Source organism: Heliangelus exortis, chromosome 2 (genome assembly GCF_036169615.1).
Source record: "Heliangelus exortis chromosome 2, bHelExo1.hap1, whole genome shotgun sequence".
NCBI classification, from domain to species: domain Eukaryota; kingdom Metazoa; phylum Chordata; class Aves; order Apodiformes; family Trochilidae; genus Heliangelus; species Heliangelus exortis.
In genome coordinates, this window is record NC_092423.1 from 147,316,898 (window position 1) to 147,333,724 (window position 16,827).

A 16,827-nucleotide genomic window follows, 5' to 3' on the forward strand; every position below is an offset into this window, starting at 1 on the left:
TTACCCACCCCATAGAACAGAGAGGGAGAGGTGACCCAGGGCAGGCACTTGTCTCCAAGCTGCCTGCATCCTGCCCTCTGTGGTCCTTCTCTGAACATCTCCTCTGGTCAGCCAGTCCTCCTGTCATGCAGAAGACACATGCCCAGATTCTTTGAGATCTGAGAGATCTGATCTCATATTTACTCTGGGGTATTTTATATCCACTTCTCATGAACATTTAGCAATTTACTTGGACTTTTTTGTAAATCGATTTTAACCAGGGGGGGAGGGGGGAATATTTTCATAAACCCTATTTTGAACTTTGCAAATGCAAAAATGTTCCTGCTGGAGGCCTCATTAGAAGAATTACAAGTAATATGCCATTAATGTGTCCAACAGAAAGAAATTAATCCTGAAGATGAACTACAAATGAACTTCAGATCAAGAACTGTCTGCAGAAATTACTTTGTGATGAACTGAATGGTGAATTCAAGACAAGGAAATGAGAAAGAATTTATCAAATAAATTACCTGTGGGTTTGCTGTAGTGGTAGTGGAGAGATTTGGGCTGAGTGCCCATTAGGTCCTGTGGGAATAAGCTCTCTCTGTTTCCATGGACTGGTTTATTCCTCAGGGTGGCAAGAAGTGGGCAGAGATGGAGAGAGAGAGAGAAGAGCAACACCAGATTCTTTGAGAAAAAAAAAAAAAAAGGTGGATGAATTCCCAGTGTATTCTCTCACTGATTTATGAAGCTTGGATCCCTAAGCAGTGAGTGGTCAGGGTTTGTTTGACAGCCTGGTCTAAACCTCTGCACGTGTTCATGTACCAATATATTTTCATTCTGCTGTTGAATTCCCCTGAGATCAGGCAGTGCTTGCAAGGGGCAAATTGGGGATGAGGATTCCTGCTGGCTGGAATCAGAGCTTTCCAAACACCCCAGTGCTGAGCTGTTATTGCAGCAGGCAGTGGCAAAATGTCACATCCCAGTGAGCCCAGTCTGGTTCCTTCAACCCATCCATCCTCTCCCTGTCTCCTCCCAGGGATATCCTTCAGCTCTGGCTAGCAGGAAGGCCAGGCTTCTATCTGACCAGATAAACCACATCCTCAGCCTTGTCCAAGGGGATATAATAAGCCTATAATCCTGGATCAGGATGGGAATGGTTCCATCTCTGTGTCCCCATGGTGATGAGGGGGTCTGCCCCAGCTCACTGCCTGCAGCTTTTCAGGCTGGGGGATTCTTCTCCTCTGTTCTTGGGAGGTTCCCCCTTGCAGTCCAGAGTTCTGGAGACCCCAACACAAGGAGAACATGGAGCTGCTGGAGGGTCATGAAGATGATCAGAGAGCTGGAGAAGCTCTGCTATGGAGCCAGGCTGAGAGTTGGGGTTGTTCAGCCTGGAGAAGAGAAGGATCCATGGAGACATTTGAGCACCTTCCAGTGCCTGAAGGGGCTACAGGGAAGCTGGAGAAGGACTCTGACAAGGGCATGGAGTGATAGGATGAGGGGAAACAGTTTTAAACTGAAAAGAGAGATTTAGGTTAGACATTAGGAAGAAATTCCTTTCTGTGAGGGTGGTGAGACACTGGAACAGGTTGCCCAGAGAAGCTGAGGATGCCCCATCCCTGGAAGTGTTGAAGTCCAGGATGGATGGGGCTTGGAGCAACCTGGGCTGGTTGGAGGTGTCCCTGCCCATGCAGGGGATTGGAACTGGATGATGTTTATGGTCTCTTCCAACCCAAACCATTCTATGATTCTCTGAGTTCTGTTCTCTGGGATTCCATTCACCCTGACCATGGAACAGCCAGGCTACTCCAGAGAAAGTTTAGTTTTCTCATGTAACATTTTGCTTGGCTTGTTTTGAGTCCAGACCCTCTCATCACCCACCTGTGTCCATGCAGGAGCTGTTCCCAGACCTGCCCAGTCTGAACTGCAATCCAAGCCAAGGGAATCACAGGGAATACTGCACTGGGATGCCTGGATGGCCTGGGGAAAAAAAAAAAAAAAAAAAATCCATATTCAGAGATGCTTCAGAGCTTGCAGTTATTTAAGAGCTGAAGCTGGAGCTGTGCTGGCATCGCCATCTGCTGCAAGTTTCTAGGAATTAAATGTCTGTGAGAAGCTCCAGCAGGAAAATATTGACCTGGGATTTTATAGCTGTCCAGGGGGGTGTTGCTATTGCTGGTCCCAGCCCAGATTGAAAGGCTCAAGGAGAGATCATCTGTGTTTTCTAACCTGATTCTCCCCTCACAAATATTTGGGGCATTGAACAGCAAGTTGCTGAGAGCAGAGATGGAGTAAAGAGAGAAAATCGGTCAGCAAGTCAGCCAGATCCCTGGTTTTTTTCACAAGGAGAATCTGAGACTATGGTGATGCTAAAATGTGGATAACATTTGTCTGTAAGAAGGATATTTTAACCCCTGTCTTTAAGAAGGAAGGTATTTACTCTGGATGGAGATGGAGAACTGAGTGTCACCCTGGAAAAAAAGCAGTTTACTGCATGTTTGTGGGACAAAAGAATACAGAAGTCCCCACATAAGACTCAATTTTAGTTTAATTTAAGTCCCTACATAAGACCCAAGCCAAATTTTAGTTCTCCTAATTTTTTCCTATTTTTTCCTAGTTTTCAGTGTTTTCATCTGCTTCTTGCCTGGCTAAAGGGAAGGGGATTCATGTGCACAGCTCAGCTAAAGCAAGAAGTTTGCTGGGGTTCTGTGTGTCATGGCACAAAGTTAAAAGCAAATATCTGGCACCAAACTAATCCTGAGGAAGCCATTTGATTTAAGTTTTCTGGGAAGAAAAACAAACAAACAGCAAACGAAAAAAAAAAAAAAAAATGGAATTACTTGAGCAAAACCACAGCTTTTCCTCCCAGTGAAGCTGGGTTTTGCACAACTTGCCTTTCCTGCTGAGCAATTCTTCCTGCAGACAATTCCCACAGCTTTTCAGAGAGGCAGGGGGGCACCAGCTGGCATCTCCTGGGCTGTGTGTAGTCAGTAGGCAATTATTGGGTGTAACTAAACTGGAATTAATTCCAAGAAATTGAAAACATCTGAGGCATTTGGCATCAAAAAGCAAATACAGAGGATTCCCCAGATCAGGTACTTCCCTCTCTGTTCTCTTTTTCAGAAAACTTACCTATGATGCAAGAAAGTCATCACCTTCCCAGGCAGTGGCACACAGAGGAGCTTGAACTCATCACAAAACAAAGAGGAAAAGTCAGTCCTGATTCCCCTCTGGAAGAGTGAATCCAGCTGCCCAGGTTGCTCCATCAAGGATGCACAAACAGACAAGTTATTTGGCCTGGGAACTGAGATCCCAAGGATGGGCACCTGTATGAACATTGCTCTAAGAACTTTTTAATTCTACCCCAGAAATCTCCCCCCCTGATGCAGAATCCTTTCCAAACAAGAGAAACTAAAGCCAGAAATGAGATTCAGAAAGGGAACTGTCCTGAGCTTTATGGTATGAAACACTCTATAGGACAGCTTTCTCCCAAGTTGTCCTCAACTTTCTAGGACATACAGAATAATGTCATTGCCTAAACATTTGGTACTGTTTGAGATCATAGAATCATAGAATCATAGAATCATAGAATTGGCTGGGTTGGAAGGGACCTCAGAGATCATCAAGTCCAACCCTTGCTCCACTCCCGCTGCAGTTCCCAGCCCATGGCACTGAGTGCCACATCCAGGCTCTTTTGAAATATCTCCAGGGATGGAGAATCCACCCCTTCCCTGGGCAGCCCATTCCAATGTCTGATCACCCTCTCTGGAAAGAAATTCTTTCTAATGTCCAACCTAAACCTCCCCTGGCACAACTTGAGACCTCTTGTGCCCTCTTGTCTTGCTGAGAGTTGCCTGGGAAAAGAGCCCAACCCCTCCCTGGCTCCAACCTCCTTTCAGGGAGTTGTAGAGAGTGATGAGGTCTCCCCTGACCCTCCTCTTCTCCAGCCTCAACACCCCCAGCTCCCTCAGCCCTTCCTCACAGGACTTGTGCTGGATCCCTTCACAGCCTCCTTGCTCTTCTCTGGACCTGCTCCAGCACCTCAATCTCCTTCCTGAGCTGAGGGGCCCAGAACTGGACACAGGACTCAAGCTGTGGCCTCCCCAGGGCTGAGCACAGGGGCAGAATCCCTTCCCTGGACCTGCTGGCCACACTGTTCCTGATCCAGGCCAGGATGCCATTGGCCTTCTTGGCTACCTGGGCACACTGCTGGCTCATGTTCAGATGTGTCAGGATACTTGAGAGATACACAGAGAAGGCCAGACAGACCCATAGGACACCCATATCCTGCTGCTGTGCCAGCTGGAGGTCATTGGAGATGCTACATATGATGTGAAAGTTCTGAGAATTACAGAATGGTTTGGGTTGGAAGGGAACTTAAAGGTCACCCAGTTGCAGCCCTCCTGCCATGGCACAGGGACCAGGTTGCTCCAAGTCCCATCCAACATGGCCTGCAACACTTCCAGGGATGGAGCAACAGCAAGTGCTCTGTGAGCAACCTGTGCCAGTGTCTCACCACCCTAATAGGAAAGAATTTCTTCCTAATACCTGACCTGAACCTACCTTCTTTCATTTAAAAATTGTTCTTTCTTGTCCTATAGCTTCAGCCCCTTGTAAAAGGTCTCTCCCCAGCTTTCCTGTAGCCCCTTCAGGTACTGGAAGGTGCTCTAAGGTCTTCCAGGAGCCTTCTCTTCTCCATGCTGAACAACCCAACTCAAGCTGTCTTCACAGGAGAGGTGTTCAGCCCCCTGAGCATCTTCATGGCCTCCTCCTCACGAAGACACTGGATTGCACCCCAGTCTGCAGCAGACACCTCCGTGTAGACACCTCTGCTGCTAATATCCCAATCCTCTTCTGCTCTGTGCAGTCTGGACAAGCCATATCATATCTGCCTCTGGGAAGATCCAGAGTTGTGCTGGTGGGACTGGAGAAGAAAGCACTCAAGAAAAAGTTCTCATTGTGTGAGATGGGAAAAAGCAGAGAGGTTGAGCTGGCAGCAGCAGAGCTACATGGGGCTATTCCCCAGGGTCTAAATGTGAAGAACTGTTTTCCAGAAAACGAGGTGCATCTTAGGTAGACCAAACCCTTAATTTTCTTTGGGCTGCTCTGGGCCCAGCTCTCAAAGTGAAAGAGGCAGCTTTTAGTTTCTCAGCTTCTGTGTCTTGCCTTGGTTCCCAGAGTCTTACATCCCAGAGACCAGATCTCCATCCTAGTTCTACCTCCTACAGCCCAGCTCCAATTCCTACTCTCCTTTCCACAGATCACATTTTATTTAGTTGGGTTGCAAGGTCTTCAAGTTGTGTAAAAAAGCCCCAGAAGATCCCAGACATCCTCATCTTCCTCCTGGCCAGCTGAGGGGTTATCTCTCTGGGTTTATTGGAGGTTCACAGTGGTAGAAGTTGGTGACCTTCTGCACTGAATAACCTCCTGGCTTGAGCAAACCTGGCCTTGAACAGGGTCTTTCACCATTCCTCAAGATGCTGGGCAGCAAAATACCTGAAAAAGGTACCTGAAAAAATACCTGAAAGCTTCTGAAAGGCTTGAGCTTGTCAATAAGTGATTGAAGACAGGAATTTCTGTCTGGTGTCAATTTATTAATTTTCCAAAGGAAGTCCCTAGGGTAAAAGCAGAAAGGGTTTGAGAGATAATAGGCAGCTAAATATATTCTAGCACAAAGCTGACAACAGCTATGGCCACAGCTCTGGAATCCTAGCAGGGTTGATTTATCTTGGTGTTAGTCCTAATATACTTTAAAACCCTTTATAAATAACCCAGGACCTTCTGCACTTGCTGTTCTAAAGACTTGCTGTGTTTATTTGCCTGGTTGAGCTGGGCCTGTCATTTTTAATGAAAATAAACTCCTTATGAGAGACCTTTTCCTTTTGGGACCTTCTAAGGGACACACAGGGCAAGAGTCTGCTTCTCTTCCACTTCCCAGCAGCCCCATTCTTTTTCATCTTTTTGGCTTATGAAAAGCAGTTTGGGGAAAGGTTAACTGGGCCTTAGTGGGTTATGTTTCTTCTGGACTACAGAGCTTAAATCCAAAGCTGAACAACGAGGCTTCTTATTTTGGGTTTTTTTTGGGGTTTCTTTTTTTTTTTTTTTTGTGAGGCACACCACAGGTTGTGGTAGTGTTGAAGTTCAACCCAAAGGACCAAGAAGCATCTACAATGGAGGGTGAGTAATGGACAGACAGACGGATGGTTTTGGCCATGGTTTGGAGAGGTGTAGGAAGGTGAATTCCACCTTCTCTGTTGTAACCTCATCCCCACTGACCTGAGTTCTCATCACAAGACTGGGAAAGGAAAAAAGCAGAAGCTTTGGTCTGTGAGAACAGAGATGGAGGAGTGGAGTGTTGCTTTCAGCCCTTCCAACCCTGCTCACCACATCTCACCCTACTTGGGAGCAACCCAACCTCTGTCTGGGATCTCTGCAGCAGGGCAGTGTGGGGGATGATGCTGTCTAAAAGGTGCCCAGATGATGAAGTCCCAGTTTAACTGCCCTGGCAATTAAACCAAATACCAGATGCTCTCTATTAATGCTCCTCCCCTCCCTGATAAAGAAAGGAGAGAGAATAAGGCAGAGAGACTGATGGGTTGGAAACTAAACTACACAGCTTTAATGAAACAGGAATGAGAAATAGGAAAAATGACTGAATCTATACAAATATCCAGGAAAATGGATCCCAGGTTCCTCCCCCCTTTCCCCCAATAACTCTCCCATCCCCACCCAGGCTGCAGGGCAGCCCTGGGAAAGTCCAGGCTGGACTCCTGGGGTCAGCAGCAGTGGGGAGCTGGAGGCAGGAACACACAGATTCAGGCTGGCATGGATCAGGAGCACAGGCAGAGGAAGGGATGGAATCCTCCCAGGATGCTGAAGGAAACAGGGAACAGGTGAAGAAAGGGAAGCAGAAAAGGCTGGAAGCTGGAAAGTGGCTTGACCCTGGTGATCCCTCCAATTTATCCTGAGGATGAGGTGGATGGGATGGAATCCTCTGTTTGGTCAATTCTGGCATCTATCTTGTCTGTTCCTCCCCAAAGGAGGGCTGCAGGTGGGACCTCTTGACTCCTTTTCTCCTTCCAGAGGGCCAAATGTTCCTCAGAGCTGAGCAGTGGCCTTGGTTCTGCACCCCATTCTCCAGCTGGAACTCTAAACATCGAGTGGGATCAGTCCCAGCAGCAGACACTGCCTGAGAAACTTGCTGTTCATTTCAGCAAGTGCAGCTCCTTCCAAGAGACTCAGCTGAAAGCAAAAGTCCAAGACAGAAAATCACCTTTATCCTGGCCCAAACCAGGACAGGTCCTCACGGTGCAAGCTGAATGGGAGAGCTGCTGGGACCCACTGAAGGAGTTGCCTCTCCTTTTGAGCTGGTCCAGATTTGGGGGCTTCAAAAGGAGGAACCTGAGGCTGTGAAATAATTCATGCTCAGGCTGGGATCTTGCTTTGGGATGGTATTTGCCACATCTCTGTTTCTCACTAAATATTTTTTTTTCTCCTTTCTGCCCCTGGAACTTCAGGTAAGCTCCATCTGGGACGAGCTGCTTTATTTTTTGCTCTACAGCTGTTTTCACTCTGGGATTCTTTGCTTAGGTCTGGCACCAGCACTTCTCTGCTCAGAACATTTGGGTCAGCAGAGGGAGTGCCAGAACAAGGGAAAAAGAGAAGCAGAAACTGAACAAGGAGGAGAGTTTGGTCTCTTGAGGTTCCCTGTGAGCCTTACTAGAGATGAGCCAGCCCTGGGGACAAGTGACCCTCTTGGGCACCTGCTGAGTGAGTCCCTCTGATGGAAGACATCAGATTTTCTCAGTGATCTTTCTTCACTTGGTAGAGGTGAGAAGATCTCCAGATTGCTTTGCAGAAGGGAAAGAAAAAAAAAAAAACCAAAAAATAAACCAAGAAAGCCAAATAAGTAAAAGCGTGAACCCTCCAAACACAATCAAGGTTAAAAGGTTTTCATCCAGGTCATTTTGAAATTGTCAACAGAGCCACAAAAAGAAAAAAAGAAATTAAAAAAGAAAAAGAAAGAAAAAAGATGACCTTAGGTGACCTTAGAGCAGACTTCCAGTATCTGAAGGGGGTTACAGGAAAGCTGGGGTAGGGCTTCTGACACGGGTGTGTAGTGAGAGGCCCAGGGGCAATGGTTTAAAACTGAAAGAGGGGAGATTTAGATTGGACATTAGGAAGAAATTTTTTCCTGAGAGGGTGGTGAGACACTGGCACAGGATGCCCTGGGAAGCTGTGGCTGCCCCATCCCTGGAAGTGTTCAAGGCCAGGTTGGATGGGGCTTGGAGCAACCTGGGCTGGTGGGAGGTATCCCTGCCCATGCAGGGGGCTGGAACTGGATGATCTTTAAGGTTCCTTCCAACCCAAATTATTCTATGATTTTATAACAAGAAAAAACCCCAAACATGTAAAAATCACCTACTCAGCTGCTATTACACCATTTAAGAGGGCAAAAAAGGGATGAAGAGCTTTGTGCTAGCAAGACATGTGCCTCGGTGGCCCTTAGTTTGGCAATGACACACTTTGTCTTTCTTATCCAAAAAATGCAAGGCTCTCAGCAAGCTGCCCAAGGTTGGGGCCAAGGAGATTTACACACAGAGCTGAGTGCTTTGCTGCATCAGAGCCTCAGCCTGGAAATATTTGTTAACTTAGATCGAGAGCACAGGGAACACAAATCTTACAGATGCATCAGTCAAGGCATTAAACCCCGTCTGATGTTTAGACATGAAAGTAAAAATAAAATAAATAATAATAATTAAAAAACAACCAAAACCCCAAACCAAACCAAACTTCAGAGAACTATTCAAACACCTCCTCTTTGTTAGTCTCTTCCCAGTAATTTTAAGCCCAACATCAAGCCCATCATATGGCTACCTACAAACACAAGGTGCAGTCACCCATTCCATTTGCAATGGAAAAAAGCAAAGAAATCCACCTCCAAGCCATGGTAAATCCCTGATATCTTCAAACCCTGTCCTCCTGGGGACAGTCAAATGGTGTTTGATGTAATTATGCAGACCCTGTAGCACTCAGCTTCAGGGCAGCTCCCCCAGAGCTCACCCTGGGCTTTCCAGCACCCTTATTCCTATAGGATCTCAAACTCCCTGGCTTTTGATCACTGAGTCCAAGATAGATCCAAGACTCAGATGTCAGGGATGTACCATGGCTGGTCATCTCAGAGCCATGGACACTGAAATGTCAGGAATCTCACAGCAGGGTGTTCTCCACAATTCCTGAATTCCTAGCTCAGCTCAGTGCCCTTACCAAGGAAAGAGATCCCACACCAAACCTCCAGCCAGTCCTGCTTCTGCCTGAAGCCACCACAGATTTATCTCTGTTTATGGGCTTTAGCTCTGTTTATGGCCAGGAGCCAGCAGCCAAGAGGTCACTGCTGATCCCAGGGGACATCTTTCCATCCTGAGATGCACCTGCAGAAAAGCAGACTGCAGAAGTGCTTCTTCCATACCCAGTTCCCCCTTATCCCAGCAGGAAGAGTTTTTGCAGTGTCTGTTTTCTTCCTTGCAGAAGCTCTGGGCTGGTGGTGGAGCAGGGGCAAACCTCAGTTTGGTTTTGCTTCCTTTCTGAGACTTGTTTTTCTGCTAATACATTTCCTGACAGCACACAGGATGCTGGAGGCTCTCAGCAATGATTCCCTGGTGTGTTTAATTGGCCTGCAATAAATTCCAACCATTTTTAAGAAATTCATGAAAGAAGAGGAGCTGCCAGCTCTGCTGATGCATTTGTATCCATCTGGGAGATGATTAGGATGCTCAGGACCAGTCCACTCCAACTTGGAGCTGCAAAACCCCCCTCCCAGGTGCTTGCAGAATTATTTATTCCATTACACTTTTTATTTTCCCCACTGGCTGCTGGTAGGGAAGTTGGTGGGGAGGAAAGAAAGGGAAATTAATTTCCCTTGTCATGAATTCCAACCCTTTTGCCTCCCCCTCTTGGCTCAGCCTCTTCCAGACCAGGGAGATTTCTTTTAGGACCATTCCTTGGTTGCCTTGCTCAGGGAAGCCCTGTGGTCCACGGGCCATTTGGGGAAGGGTCTGATGGTTCCTGCAGAGTTCCTGAAGAGGGCATTGATGCTCCAGGAACAGCCTGGCCAGCACTGGGCTGAACAAACAACACCTGGACTTGCAGTTTTACCATCCCAGTCCTATGTCTCAGCCAACCCCACCATGGTAGGTGCTGCCCCACTGCAGCCAAGAGAAGATTGTGTCACAAAATAAGGATTCAGGATGCTCCAAAAGAGGAGAATTGATCTGTGAGCAGATCAGGGTCTGAGTTGAGGCCACATCCCAAAAACTCCAGACTTCCAGGCTCTGTGTCCAAGCCCCCACCTGCTGTCCCCTCCTCCAAGTAACAGTGATTTTTGCCTCTCCAGGCTGTTCACAGGATCTGCTTTAAGATGAAAGAGGACAGATGTAGATGAGATATTAGGATTAAATTCCTCCCTGTGAGGTGGTGAGATTATGGACCACTTTGCCCAGAGGACTTGTAGATGCCCTTTCCCTGGAAGTATCCAAGGTCAGGTTGGATGGGGCTTGGAGCAACCTGGTTTAGCAGTGGGAGGTGTCCCTGCCCATGCAGGGAGGTTGAGATTAGATGATCTTTCATGATCCCTTCCAACCCAAACCATTCTGTGATCCTATGATCTGTCTGCTGTTCCTCCACAAGGCTCCAGCTCTGAAGGAGGTGTCCCCAGGGGCAGGTAACTGGGTACCACTGTGAAACCACCTCCCCTTGCTCCTCCTCTCTCCAGCAGGTAGCACATCCTGGCCTAAGCCCAAACCCAAGCTTTGCATCTTCCCATATCCACCCTCACTTTTTATCTCCCCTGCTAGGAAATCTGCTGCAGGGAGAAATGCACCCTGAGCCAAAGCACAACTGGAAAAAACTAAGAAACCAGTGAGGTGCACACTTCCTTACAGGGGCAGAGCTGGGGAACAGTCATGAATCTTTTTTTTTTTCTTGGAGGAAGATGAATTCACAGCTTGTCCAAGCCAGTCAGAAGCAGGGCTGGGCTCAGAGCAGCTCATTTAGGTCTGCAGACACTGTTCTCCATCTCCCCTGGGGCTGGCTGTCCCCAAAACCAGTCCAGTCCCAGTGATGGTTTATGGTCTCCCAAAAGCTCTGATCACAGAGCAGGGTTGGAAACCACCAGAGAAGGCTTCCCAAACATGGCAGGGATGCTCTTGGCACAGCTGCTTTTACACCACACCCAGGCTGGGTTTTTTTTTTGTTTTTTTTTCCCTAAAGAAGCAAGATTTATGTGAATCACCAGGGGCACTTTCAACCCAGATGATGCTGAGTAGAAGCAGCCCTCAAGGAATTCTTGTTCACTCCAGATCTGCAGGGGAAAAGCAGCCACTGTCTCCAAGGGAGTGTGGTATGAAGGGGCCCACCCTGTACTTGGCAGAACCTCACTGAAACCACAGGACAAAAACTGGGGAGAACTGGGGCCCCTCCATCCATGGGAACCTCTCCACCTCTGCTGGGCCACCTTAGAAGCCTCAGGTGTGGAAGGTGTTGTTTGTAGCTTGTCCCACCACAGCTGGTGACATCTAGAGGCAGCTTTTTTTTGGGTGGCTAAACATCACCAGTTCCTTCAGCTCTTCCTTATAGGAATCATAGAACCAAAATCAAATTTTTGGCTCCTCACTGGGGAATGGCAGCATCTGAGCTCTTGGGGGTTCACAGCATCTCCCTCTGGCCTTGCAGAGTGGCCGAGAAGAGGAAGGAGGTTTGTGGAGCCTGGCAGGATACCCCAGGAGCTGGTTTTGTGCTTCCAGGTGATCTATAAAGCCCTTTCAGTGTGGAAATGGTGTGTTGGGGTCTCTGCTCCATGGGCAGGGATCAGGCTGGATCCTACAGAGCTGGGTCTGATGCACAGCAAAAGGAGGGGGTGAAGCAGCTGAAACCATTGGAGCACATATATGAACACCCAGTTTGACCAAAAGGACACTCCTGCTGCCTCATCTTCCTCTGCTTTATTTTCTCACATTATTCCACATGTTCAGGTTCCTCTGTGATATTTGTTTTCCTGCACAAATTCCTGAGCCACCAGGTCCCCTGATTGCCCCCAGAACCTCGGTGCCAAAAAGAAGATGCCTCACATTTTGGACCAAAAATTTGATTTTGATTCCTATGAGGAACAGCTGAAGGAACTGGTGATGTTGAGCCTGGAGAAAAGGAGGATGAGGGGACAGCTTCTTGCTCTCTGTAAGTTCATAAAAGGAAGATGGAGTGAGGTGGGGGTTGATCTCTTCTCCCCAGTTACATGTGATAAAACAAGAGGAGACCCTCAAGTTGTGCTGGGGAAGGTTTACACTGGATATTAGGAAAAATTTCTTACCTTTTCAAGGGTTTTTAGGCACTGGCCCAGGATGCCCAGGGTGGCTGTAGGGTCACCATCCCTGGAGAGATTTACCAGACTTCTAGAGAGAGAGACTTTGCCGAGAGACATTTCTTAGTGATGGGGTTGGCAGTGTGCAGGCTTAACAGCTGGACCTAAAGATGTTAAAGGTCTTTTCCAACCCAAATTATTCCCTGATGATATGTATCTTCTACCTGAACTTTCCTAAAAGCTGCAGCGTGTACTAAGGAAGGTGGTTCTTGGATGAAAAGCAGGTGTTTCAGGCTCAGCCCAAGGAAGGTGAGAGCTCAGCTCCTTGGAAGATGCAAAGGCTTTGATGCACGGGCCAATATCTTCTGATCTCCAATACCCACATGAACATAGTGCTGAGCCTCAGGAGCCTGCTGAGCAGGATTGATGGGCCAGAGATGTCTAGGAGTGATGTCAGGCTGATTAATAATAACAGGTTGATTGCTAAATAACAACAGCCTGATCGAGAACCTGATGCTTGAAAACAGACAGGACAGGAAGACAATAAATGCCACAGACTGAAAACTGATCTTGTACCAACTTAGTTTCATCCTTTGGGATGGTAAAGATGGTTGGGGAACATCAGTGATGGTAAATGTTGGATTTGTACAGTGTGGTGTCCCAGTGGGGGGAAAAGAAGCATCACACAGCAGCAGATCAGATGTTAAATGAGCAAAGAGGTGGCTCCCTGACAGTTCTTCTGAAAAACGTGATGGCCAGTGGGTCAGAGCTATTGACTGAGCCTTTTTCTTGGGGGGGAGGAGAATCCTAGGATCAAATCTAGGCTGGGAACAAAGGGAAAATTGCCCCTGAAGAAGCTGGGAGGGGAGAAAAAAAAAAAGAGAAAAATGAGGTGGAAGGGGACAGGCAGCCACAGAGACTGGGCAGTCCCTCTCAGTAGGAAGCTGTCTCCATGCAGAGCTTGGCCCAGCTGGCTGGAAAAGTGACATCCCTGGGGAAAAGGAGCCAGTGGGGAGCTGAGGGATTGAAGTGTGGATGGCTGCTGCTTGAGCTTTTCTTGGCATGAGAGATTGTGTGGTTACAGCTGATGGGGCCAGAGACATCCCCCTTGTGGGGCTTTGCATCTGGGGAATCTGCACCCCATGGCAGGAGCCCTCTCAGTAGAAAATAGAGGACAGGGTGAGTAATGGGTGGGTGTAGGGAGAGGATTGAACAGCTTGAGGTGGAATCTGATGTTGGGTTCAACATTTGGTTCTGGTGTCCACACTCTAGAGAGGACACTGGGTTGTCCATGTGGAGAGCATGGAGTCTGGATGCAATTCCCTCTATAATTATGGAGACTTTGACCATAACAGAAGGAGCTGGAGCAGGGACTTACAGTGTCAGGAGAAGGTTCAGGCCCTGAGGGGACTACATCTCTGGGGTCTCTTTTAGTGACCCAGTTTTCCACTCTATGAGCTGCATAGGATTTTGTGTTCTCTGCTGGCATCACCACAGGACCAGAGGAGGGCAGGAAGATGGTCAGAGGGCTACAACACCTCTGGGGTGGGGTTGTTCAGCCTGAAGAAGAGAAGGATGCAAGGAGATTTTAGAGCACCTTCCATTACCTGATGGGACTAAAAAAAGAAGCTGGGGAGGGACTTTTGACAAGGCCACAGAGTGATAGGACAGGGGGGGATGGTTTCAAATTGAAAGAGGGGAGATCTAGGCTAGACATTAGGAAGAAATTATTTCCTGTGAGGGTGGTGAGACACTGGCACAAGGAAATTGTGGATTCCCCATCTCTGGAAGTGTTCAAGTCCAGGTTGGATGGAACTTGGAGGCATCTTGTTTACTGGGAGGTGTCCCTACCCATGCAGGGGGACTGGAACTCAATGATCCCTTCCAACCCAAACCATTCTGTCATTCTATGACAATTCAGGTTGGAAAAGACTTCAGGAGGTCTCCTGCTCAAAGCTGGGTCAGCTATAGGTGGTCCAGCCCAGTTGCTCATCTCTGTATTCTGAACCCCTCCCAGGATGGAAATGGCAGATGTAGCATGCTGAGGACTGGAAACCAGAAGGACTCCAAGAGGGCAGTGACAGACGTGTGTCTCTCTGCTCTTCCAAGCTCTTTCCTCCCCCAGCCTGGCAGATTTGCAACCCAGAAAGGTCCTTTCTATGTCCTAGAAAGCCCTTTGGCCCTGGTGTTTGCCAGCACCGAGTAACTCCTCATGTTATTCCTTTTTGAAGGCCCCAATTTAGAGTCCTGAGCATTCACCCACCAAAACCCAAGTTCCTTGAACTGGGCACCCCGAAACCTGCCTGGCCATCCTCTGCCTGAGCCCTGCAAAACAAGCTGGTGCTGTTTGCCTTGGAGATCAAAGCTCATTTCAATGCTTTGCTTCTCATTTCTGATACCCAGACGAGATGCCCTGCTGGAGGGGAGTCAGTCCCTGGCCACAGCTGCCAGCACCCCAGGGATCTCTGCCAGGCAGAGGCAGATCCTGCATCCTCCTCCTCCCATCAAGGCTCCTCTAATCATCTCTCCCACCCCCAGGTCCTTGGACCCAGCTCCAACTTGGCTGTGACATGGACCTGGAGGCTGTGGGAGAGCCACAAAGCCTCCTCTGCCCCAGGGGAGATGTTGCAACAGAAACCAGCACCTGCAGCCAGGGAAGGGCATTTTCCACAGCCTCAGCTTTTGCAGGGATCTCTCTGGCTGCGGGCTGTGGGAGGGAGAGGCTGTCTGTCAGCTCTCAGGTTTTTTTTTTCTTTTTTTTTTTTTTTAATCTGAAGGATGGGTTGACAAAGCCCCAGGTGGCTGCTTGGCCTCTCTTTCTCCTTGGCTGCTGATGCTGAAGTGACTCAGCCCTTTCCAGGCTCCCTGCAAGCCTCTCCCCCTCCTGCCACTCAAATGTTTGCTCTCTCCAACCTTGGAAACAAATCTCTGCCCTCAGGTCCTGCTCAGGGAGGGCAGCACAGACCCCCAAGAATCCCAGAATCCTAGAATCCCAGACCGGTTTGGGCTGGAAGGGACCTTAAAGCTCATCCAGTTCCAGCCCCCCCAGAATGGGCAGGGACACCTCCCACCAGCCCAGCTTGCTCCAAGCCCCATCCAGCCTGGCCTTGAACACTTCCAGGGATGGGGTATCCACAATTTACCTATGCAGCCTGTGCCAGTGTCTCATCATCCTCACAGAAAAGAATTTCTTCCTTAATGTCTAACCTAAATGTCCCCTTTTTCAGTTTGAAACCACCCCCCCTTCTCCTATCACTCCATGCCCTTGTCAAAAGTCTATCCTCATCTTTCCTGTAGCCCCTTCAAATACTGGAAGATGCTCTAAGGTCTCCATGGAGCCTGCTCCTCTCCAGTCTGAACAACCCCAACTCTCAGCCTGGTTCCATACCAGGGCTTCTCCATCCCTCTGATCATCTCTTTGGCCTCCTCTGGACTCACTCCAGCAGCTCCAGGTCCTTCTTGTGTTGGGGTCTCCAGAATAGGACACAGTGCTCCAGGTGGGCTCACTTGCAGAATCCCCTTTCTGAACCCTTTCTGTGGGTCATGTAAGTCAAAGAGTTTTTCCTTCCCCTCCTTGCTGTTTGCAGGGAAAGCTCCTGGGGCAAAACCCACCCCTGGGTGATCCATGTTCCTGTACCTGTGCCTACAGACCTACAGAGCCCTCTCCATCCAGGGGTGGAGTGAGCTCCAGATTTTCCTGATCCAGGTGTCCCTGCCAGGTGGGTTCCTGCCAGGGGGTGATGCATATTTAGGAGCTGGTCCCTCCTCCTGCTGCTCTGTGCCAGAGCCCAGAAATGTTGGTGACAGCTGATCCAGGTATTTGGTGTCTTTTTGGTACAAGGGCTGCCACACCGTATGGGTGGCCTTGAGTCCTCAGCCTCTCACATGCCATGATTTATTAACCAAGGCTTCTTCAGGGCCCTAGCAGAGCAGTTTGTCCAACAGCACCCTACAGCCTTGCTCAGCTCTTTCCACAAGGGATAAAAGGCATCTCTGCCATCATCTGGGCACAGAGTGGCTGAGAGCAGCCAGGCAGAAAGGGACCTGGGAGTTTGGATTGACAGGAAGCTGAACATGAGCCAGCAGTGTGCCCAGGTGGCCAAGAAGGCCAATGGCATCCTGGCCTGGATCAGGAACAGCGTGGCCAGCAGGTCCAGGGAAGGGATTCTGCCCCTGTGCTCAGCCCTGGGGAGGCCAGAGCTTGAGTCCTGTGTCCAGTTCTGGGCCCCTCAGCTCAGGAAGGAGATTGAGGTGCTGGAGCAGGTCCAGAGAAGAGCAAGGAGGCTGTGAAGGGATCCAGCACAAGTCCTGTGAGGAAGGGCTGAGGGAGCTGGGGGTGTTGAGGCTGGAGAAGAGGAGGCTCAGGGGAGACCTCATCACTCTCTCCAACTCCCTGAAAGGAGGTTGGAGCCAGGGGGGGGTTGGGCTCTTTTCCCAGGCAACTCTCAGCAAGACAAGAGGGCACAAGAGGTCTCAAGTTGTGCCAGGGGAGG